General features: G+C 38.8%; 1 non-coding gene across 1 annotated transcript; it reads left to right on the top strand.

Annotated features, from left to right (window-relative positions):
- The first annotated feature begins 9,308 nt into the window (after positions 1-9,308).
- Positions 9,309-9,415, top strand: LOC148876890 (small nucleolar RNA R71). The gene has a single exon (XR_016106085.1). It is a non-coding gene; the product is annotated as a small nucleolar RNA R71 (small nucleolar RNA).
- Positions 9,416-9,637: the final 222 nt, after the last annotated feature.

Raw genomic sequence — 9,637 nt, 5'->3', positions numbered from 1 at the left:
TCTTTCTTCTGCTTCTTGCTCTTAGTGGCTTTCTTCTGAGGCTTCTTTGCCTTCCTCTTTCTCTCGCCTGTCTTGCCAGCTTCAACAAGCATGGCTACAGGCTCATCCTTTCTAATCAGTTCTTCAGCTCTTTGCAACATATTGCTGAGCTCTTGTAAGCTGACATTCAGCTTGCTCATGTTATAATTCATGATGAATGGATTAAAGGAAGGAGGCAAAGAGTTAAGGATAGCATCTATCTGGGTTGCAAGGTCCAACCCAGATCCAAGAGCCTCCAATTCGTTGATGTATCCCATCATCCGAAGACAATGGTCGTGAACTTGTTGACCCTTGGACATTTGTGCGGTCATGAACTGTTTCAAGACCTTTTGTCGAGTAGAACGATTCTGCTCTTCATACATTGTCCTGAGACTGTCCAATATGTCATTGGAAAGTTCGATCTGATCGAACTGCCTCTGTATTGGGTTGTCTAAGGAGGCAATGATGTAACACCGGGCAAGGGAGTTTTTCTCCTCCCATTCTTGATAGTCTCTCCTTCGGGCTTTAGAAGCCCTATCACCCGGACGCTCTGGGGCAGGATTCTTTGCCACTTTGTCCAGCTTTTCAGAAGCTAGGACTAGCATAAGGTTCCTGTACCAGTCAGCATAGTTTGGGCCCTTCAACTTGTTGTCATCAAGCAGTTTTGCAAAAGATCCATTTGCCATTTTCTGATAAAAGAGCAAACAATAGTCCACAACCTAATTTGATTCATGTTCATTTCATAGATATGGACTTTAATCTATGATCCATTTCCATTTATTCATCTCAGAGATTTCCCTCCTTTCTCAGTGACGGAGACTACGGGTTGTCTCTGGAAATGTGGGAAATCACATAGGGTGCATGGAGCCAACTGTTTCAGCTGCATAACCCCACCACCTTTCTGTGAAGGATCATATTCACTCATCATATGAGTTTTCCCTTTGGCCTCTATCAGACAAGGTTCAGAGCCATTTTCAGGTAAACCTTTCTGTCCAGTGAGTGCTTACCCATCATATTCGTGAACGCCAAGGTACCGTGAGAGAGTTCCCATTTTCTAGTGAAGCCCCTTCCACATCGGTCTATGATGCCCCTATCATCTTATGAAACACTCAGGACAAGCCCAACAGCAAATGGATAGCCCATTTTCTGGTGCATTTCCTCATTACTGAAGGACCCATCCTCATGCTAATGATGGAAGGCCTTTAGAGAGTTCATCATATGAATCTCCTTATTACATGCACTCATGTTAGTTGGGGGGAACAAAATTACGCCCTAGTTTGATTTAGGTCAAAGCAAAGTGGCTCCCACTGACTTTCATAAAGCCAGATTTTGGTGGGCCTTGAATCGGCTAGGGTTCCGCACATAACCTCTTGATGAGGTGTGGGGCCCACCACTGAGGGAAGTCATCCAATGACCAAAAGGGACACCATGGCAATGATGTGCATTCAGCCATGGTGTGCGCAAGAGCCACTGTCAAATGAGCATGGGCCAAGTACTTATGGCCCATGTACACAGCACATCACACATCCATACATCACATGCAGGGATAAATTGATCCAATCAATTAATTATCTGTAAGGCCCGTTGGAAGCCCGTTAAAAATTCCATAATATTAACCATTAATATTATCTAGGTATATGGGCTGAATTAGGGTTACCCAGTTCGGCCCATATAGCTTTATCCTTTAAAATGGGCTTTTGCAGTTTTAACTATTTAAAATTGGGCCTTTACAGGCTGGGCCGAATTAACCATTTAATTAAATATCAATCCTTAGGCCCATTAGTGGGAAATTAGGGTTGACATTCAGCCTTGATTAAACCCTAGAATTGGTCCAAATAGTTTTGAACCAATCTTAGTTCGAATGGGTCTAGGGTTTGATTTTTAATTAAATCCTTAATTCAAGAAAATAATATGAAATTAAATACTGATAAAAGGAAAAACAAGAATCAGTCAAACAGGGCTGTTCGCACAATCCTTCCTGCAAAACAGAGGTTAGATCACAGAATGCAGTTTCACAAACTGCAAATCGCAGATATCATTTCTCTCATCTGCGAAATCTCCTTCTCTACGAAATCTCCTTTTTTGCGCCGCCAACTTCGATCCAAAATAAAAATAAATAGAAATCCTATTTCTATTAATAATTACATCAGATCGATTACCTATACATTGAGTCTAGAAAATAAAAAGAAAATTATTTATAGACCCAAAATAAATCAAGAACTGCAAAATCGCAGGTTCCTTGCGCAAACCAAGAAATCGATCTCCTCTTGTACGAACAGCCCATAAATCAAGAAAATTATAAAGAACAATTCTAAATAATAATTAGATTTATTTAAAATTAATTTCAGATTATTTGCCCATCTGTTTTGGGAACAAATTTCCCAAAAACCAAATCTGCGCAAATTGGGTAGACGCCTTCTCCCTAATTGCGCAGGTTCAGATCTGAAATAGAATGGTTCAAGATTTGAACCTTGGCTCTGATACCACTGAAAGGATGAGAGATCCATCACATGGACGCCCAAAGATTGCGGAATAAGGGGCAAATTTCAAAAATTTTTCTCTCCCTTCAATTGGGAATCACATTCCCTATTTAGAAAATCATATTTTCAAGGATCAATCTTGAACCTTAAACTGAACCAGATCTGAACCAAAAGGAATGGGAGAGAATAATACCTGATACGGAGAAGTAATATCTCCCAACGAAGGTGTTCACGCCCAAGGAAGGATCCAAAGAGTGCTCCCACTGAAGATGGCGCAGTGCAGGATGGAGCAAAATCAACAGTGTTCTTCCCAAGAACTCTGTTCTTCGCAAGAAACAGTGGAATGAAACGTGAGCACAACTACCATTTCAATCATTTCTTAAAGAACTGATGTCAAGATCCAATTTTGACTTCTCCCACAGCTGGAGATCGAACTGGTAAACAGGGCGGCAAGAGCAGGGAGGCGACAAGAGAGTATTCGCAGGCTGCAGAATTCTCTCTTATTGATTTCAGCACTAAAGAGGATCTGATGTGTTTCTAGTTAGTCTCTCTCAAGGCTGCTGCCCCCTCCTTCTTTTTGTTAACTTAAAAGATCAACTCCTAATACCATTAGGAGGTGCTTATCCAAATCATATTTGGATCAGCCTTCTTTTCTAGTGATAAGGATAAACCCTTATCTTATCTGCAGATTAGATTAGCTTTATCCTAATCCCATTAGGAGGTTTCTAGATCTGAATCACATTCAGATCTGGACTCTCTGAGTGAATAGGATTAAGACCCTATCCTATCTGCTAATCCATCTCAGAATTTGCCCCTTTAATTATCTAAATAAATAGCCCAGTTCGAAATGGGCTTTAGGCCCATTAAGCTTATGTGCTCACTTAACCTTCCTCACTGCTGCCCAGTTGGGCTTCCTTGTATGGCGTGGGACCCAAGCATTGATCTACACATCAGCCACATGGGTTTGGCCCAGCCTTTGTTACAAGGCCTGGTTGAATACACTGTTAAAGACAGTGCACCCCCTGAAACCCATCAAATGGGCTCTATGGGCCCAACACTTACCCTAAGTGGTCCCTGGGCCAAGCCACCTTATAATAGCCAGGGACTGTGGGCAGATGCAAGATTAGCCCATCAGGTATTATCCTCAATGGTCTTACACTTAACCTCTCAGCCCTTAATGATCATACACTGCCCGACAAGAGAGGACCTCTCCCTCGGCTGCAAGGAACAATGTTGCACTCTCCACTTATATGGATCTCGGGAATTAAAACCTTTTGCAAACATTTTAGAAACCATAATATATATACTTTTATATCTCATATAAAATATACTTTGCAAAACAAATTTCAACGGTTGAAATCGGCTACCGGCAGTCTTTTCCAACATTGAGAGTGCATCCCCGATCATTACCTTTGTCCGACAAAGGGGCTGATCCTGTCACTATGATCACCCACTCAGATGAATTCTCGGATTGTCCCAACATACCCAGGTTTTGACCCCCGCTAAGGATCTCACTGATTAGTACATCAAAGACAGCTTGATCCGACACCTAGTGCAGTATCATAATCGAGTCTAGGGGTCGGGTGTAACTTTCCAGTTTTGCCCATCAATCTCCAAGGTCCAGGGCAATACTGGAATTCTGGTCCAGTTCAAAGATTCAATTAATCCCACACTGTATGTGCTTAGGGTCTCACCCTGGTAGCTGAGACAAGCCACCCTAACCGACTTGGTGGCACAATAGTGTCAGCCTTGTTAGGATATGTCTCCCCAGACCGACCCACTAGCTGTGAACATTCTAAACTAACACGAGTCTCAATAAGTGTCCAGTTTAAGGGTATTACACAGAAACATACCATGGAAACATGAATCAAATATGTACTTTTATTCATTTACAATAAACTCATAAAGTACTTCAATTTTGATTGAAGTTAAGGGCATACAAAACTGTCTATCACTTTTATATAGTGTATTGGTTATATCTCCACAATAGGTTTTGTGGGTTTCGTTCAAGACCACTTCTACCTCTTTTGGCCCTAAGCATCTTGCCTTAACTCCATATTCCAATCTATGGTATAGTACCCCATTCACTAGTTGGTGATAACTATAAATATTACCCTAGCAAGTGTACTAGTTATCAAGTAGTATAAAAATATCGTTCCCACAAGGATTTAACAAAATAAGTATTAGAACCACAATCTTCCCTAATTATGTGGACAATCGAAATTCAGATTTAAGCAAGAACTACTGAAAATAAAACTAGAAAAAGAAAATTGAAGCAAGGGTGATCAGTAACCGAATATGCAATGGATGAAATCGTTAGGGCTTTTGGTCCACCTAACCAATGTAATGAATATTAATGGATTCGATTAACCAAGATTACTTGTCATTCCCATAAGCTGAGGTCTTTTCAATTTTATTTAATATTTTCTCTTGAGATATACTAAAACTACGCCCATCAGTAACCCTTCGATCTCTCGAGTAGAGCTCTCAAGATGGAAGTGCATTAAATCCAAGAAAAACCATTAAATTCAGATGAATCATGTATATATATATACTATATACCATTCAATTCACACTATGAACTATTCAATCAATTATGTGAATTTCTCTCTCGATTCATTCACATAACCCAAATCAATTAAGAGGTGGCCAAGCTCTTAATTGCATTAAGCACAATAATTCATAAATTATATGGAAATCACAATCTTGGATAAATCATAAAGATAAAAATATATTCATTAACCTGGTTAAGCTTTCCACAGGCCTAACAAGAAACAAATCAGTTCATGATAAAAGAATTAAAGCGAACAAAGGGAAAGAAAGAACTCTTGAATTCGCCCATGGTGTTGAGATCTCCTCTTCTTGCCGCCACCTTCTTCTTGAGGTTTCTTGAATTCTTGATCACCTTCCCCAAGTTTCTTGATTTGTTTTCTCCTTTCTTGATTGATTGCTCCTTTGCAATTTGTGATACCCTAATACCCCTAGGGTTGGTACCCCCAGCTCTGATATAGCTTACAATTTCTTGGAGTTAACTCAAGAATGGATAATTCAGCATTTATCCAAACTCCTCCTATCCTATCCTATCTTAGCTCCTATCTCATGATCTAAATCTTAATTAATCTTTCTAGAATTACATTTAAAATTTAAATCTAAGAGAACACTCAAAATTCTTGAATTCGAATGGGCTGCTTTAATAACTTGGGCCACTTCAAGGTTTTTCTGCGAAATGGGCTTCAGCTGGGAACTAGGCCTCACTACGAAATTGCTGTCTTTGGGCCCGGATTTGACTTCGATGTAGGCCGAATCTGCGAAAGCCCAAAACATTAAAGTTGTAGATTTCTCTCTTGTCTTTCTATTGGATCTTGAATCAGCCCAATCGTAGCTCGGATATGAAAGTTAGACCCAGATTACTGATCGATACCAAAACTATGAAAACCCATCCGATTAGCATTATTTTTCTTCTTGCGACTTCTTTCCTTGCCCTGCACTGAATTACAAGAAATATGAGTCTAATTAAGTACTAATTCAGTATAAAAGACAAAATATTAGGGGGTAAAAATATGATAAATTTTATTCTCATCAAATCCCCCACACTTAAACTCTTGCCCATCCTCGGGCAAGACAAAATTGAAACAAAACTAAAACAAGACAAGCTGACTAACTACTAAAATTTTTGGAGGTCATTCTTAATAGGATGTTCACCCTCTTGCATGCCTTGATCTGCTATTTAATGATCCTTTCATTCGTCCACTTCTTGTTCCTCTTTAACTTGTCAAAGAATCATCTTAAATCGCCAATCCTCATGTTCCCCAGTGAAATCAACAATCAATGGGAGCATGCATTTCGTCGCATGAACAATTTTAGGACTAAAGTAAGCACTCATTGTTTTCATAATCAAATGCAGCAAGATTCAAAGTATTCCCTCATAATAAAATATATTTTTTTGAATAAGTCAAAACAAGGAATGTTATTACTATAGGCTTGCTTATATATCACATCTCCACTACTAGCATGAGTTCATTGCATCAAAAGGTGACAAGGGGTTTGGGATCTAGGGATGAGTGCATTTTATGCTCCATCTCACCCTTTTCTTATGCTTCTAGTGTGAGAGTATTTTATGCTCCATTTCACCATTTTCTCATGCTTTTAGTGTGAGTGCATTTTATGCTCCATCTCACACTATACTTTATTTCTTCTCTCTTCCCTTTCTCTCTCTCTCTCTCTCTCTCTTTTTTGAAAAAGGGTATCACCATTTTCATACCAATCCTTGAACTCATTACCGTGGTCTCAACATGTCTACTAAAGCAAGTTCTAGAATAATCAACTCTTGTTTGACAGTCATAAACCAAATGCTCATAGGGGTCAAATTTGTATTGCATCTTGCTCGTTGATAATTCCAACTACTGAGGTACCTTTCATAGCCAAAAATTTCAGCTAGATTTGCTTGCATCCTTTATTGTCTATCTCACCTAAGCACATGATTCATGGTGGTTTACAATCATTCAAAAACAAGTCTCTAGGGAGCAGAAATTTTGAAAGGAAAGGTTAGAGAGTGATAATCAAATCATGCTAGAGTTCAAAAAAATTTATCAATCCCCTTAATCCTCCCCCACACTTAAGATATACATTGTCCTCAATGTATGGAATATGCATAACAAGAACAAGGAGAGAAAGATTTAAGAGGACTTCCCTGAATACCTTGTTGAGATCCTATAGATGTGAGATATGAGAGAAAAAAAACACACTCATAAGAGAGAAAAAAAAAAGACTAAACTTAATGGGTTGCCTCCCACAAGCGCTCTTTTTAAGTTGTGAGCTTGACTTTCACCTTTCTTTCATGGTGGTTTCAAGGAGAGAATGGACCCATGGTGGATGGGTTGCTCTCCTCCAATATAATGCTTCAACCGCTGCCCATTTACCTTGAATGTACTCCCATCATCATTATGCAGTTCAATTGCTCCAAGAGGGAATACCCTAGCCACTTCAAAGGGTCCGCTCCACCTGGTTTTTAATTTCTGATGTTTACCCCTCTCATTCTTCATGGATGGGTTTAAACCTGGAATAGGGGCCTGCACAATATATGGGAGGAGTTTTGTGTGAGATGGAGGTAAACTAATAAAAGATGCATTATGAGTTGCAATTTCAAAAGAGTCTAGCTCAGAAGTCGAATTTCATAGTTCTGATTTCAGTACAAACTTCTGCTCTTCTTGTTAAAATTGATTAGGACTATTGTTAAGTGCAACTTTCAGCGTGTCTTCTGATTTGGAATTATCTACTTCAGCTGCCCAAACATCAATGCAATCAATTGCATGTATTTCATATTCAATTGTGTTGGGACATTTCATGGTTTTAAATACATTAAACACCACTTCTTCACCATTGATTCTAAGAGTAAGTAGACCTTCTTTCACATCAATTAAAGCATTACCCGTAGCAAGAAAGGGTCTCTCTAGAATCAACGACATTGTCTTATCTTCCTCCATATCCAACACAATGAAATCAGCAGGAATGATGAAATTACCTACTTTGACTAAAACATCTTCTACTATTCCCCTAGGATATTTAATGCTTCGGTAAGCTAATTGCAGGATAATAGTTGTAGATGTTAGCTCATGCAGTCTAAGTTTTTCAAAAATAGAATAAGGCATTAAATTTATATTGGCACCTAAATCACATAAAGCTTTTTCAAATTCAGTATTCCCTATGGTGCAAGGTATAGAAAAACTCCATATATCCTTAAGCTTTTAGGGCAATTTCTTTTGAAGAATGGCTGAGCACTCTTCGTTTAACTTCACCATCTCATCGTCCTCCCATTTCCTTTTTTTCGACATCACATCCTTCAGGAATTTGACATATTTTGGTATATGTGACAATAAATCAAGAAGGGGGAGGTTAATATGTATTTTTTTGAAAACTTCTAAAAATTTCTCAAATTGTCTATCTAAGTTAGCCATCAAAATCCTTCCAGGGTAGAGGATAGGGAGTTTAATTGCATCTAAATTCAGTTTAGGTGTACTTCCCTCATCCTCCTTTTGCAAATCAGCCACATCAGCTTTCTTATCATCTTTCTGGATTTCGCCAACTGTCTTCCCACTTCTTAAGGTTATGGCATTTACTTGCTCTCTAGGATTCTTCTTCGTGTTGCTGGGTAGCTGTCCCTCTTTTCATTCCGACAACAGATTTACAATCTACCCCACTTGAACTTCTAGGTTTCTAATCGATGCTTCATGGCTTTGGAATTTTGCTTCAGCAGTATTGATGAACTTAAAAATCATCTCCTCCAGATTATTCTTTTTTTCTTGTGGGGGCAGCTGTTGTTGGAATCCCATGGGTGCCTTTTGTTGATTATTGCTCCATGAAAAGTTTGGATGATTCCTCCACCCTGGGTTGTATGTATTTGAATAGGGATTGAAATTCGGCCTGCCAGCATGAGAGATAAAATAAGCATTCTCATGGGAAATAAAAGGACTGCTTAATTGACAATTAGAATTTATATGTCCTATTTGACGACATAAATCGCATGAGATGCTAGATGATGTATTAATGGCTACAATATGAAAAGTATCAAGTTTCTTATTCAGATTAGCAATTTGTGCAGATAAGGCAGCAAAGGAATCAATGTAGTGTACTCCGCTCTGATTGGTTCGGTCATTGTTCCATTGGTAGCTGTTTGACACCATGTCCTCTACTAGGTCATAAGCTTCCTTCGATGTTTTTCTCATGATTGTGACACTTGCAGCTGCATCAATAATAGATCGATTAGAGGGAGTAATACCATTATAGAAAGTCTGAATTTGATGCCAAATTGGTATCCTATGGTGAGGACACTTCCTAAGCATCTCCTTGAATCGTTCCCATGCTTCATACAAGGATTCCCTCTCAAATTGAGCAAAAGTAGTAATAACATTAATTAATTTTTCTATTTTGGAGGGGGGGAAATATTTAGCCAAAAATTTATAGGTTAGATCATTCCAAGTGGTGATACTTTCTGCAGGGAGTGAGTTAAGCCAATCTTTAGCTCTATCACGCAATGAAAAAGAAAATAATCTAAGCCTAATAGCATCATCACTAACTCCATTGTGTTTAAATGTATCACATATTTCTAGGAAGTTAACAGTGTGTGCATTAGGGTCATCACT

Source organism: Nelumbo lutea, chromosome 1 (genome assembly GCF_056320005.1).
Source record: "Nelumbo lutea isolate HS-2025 chromosome 1, American lotus-T2T, whole genome shotgun sequence".
In the NCBI taxonomy this organism is placed as follows: domain Eukaryota; kingdom Viridiplantae; phylum Streptophyta; class Magnoliopsida; order Proteales; family Nelumbonaceae; genus Nelumbo; species Nelumbo lutea.
This window is presented reverse-complemented; position numbering and strand designations above follow the sequence as displayed.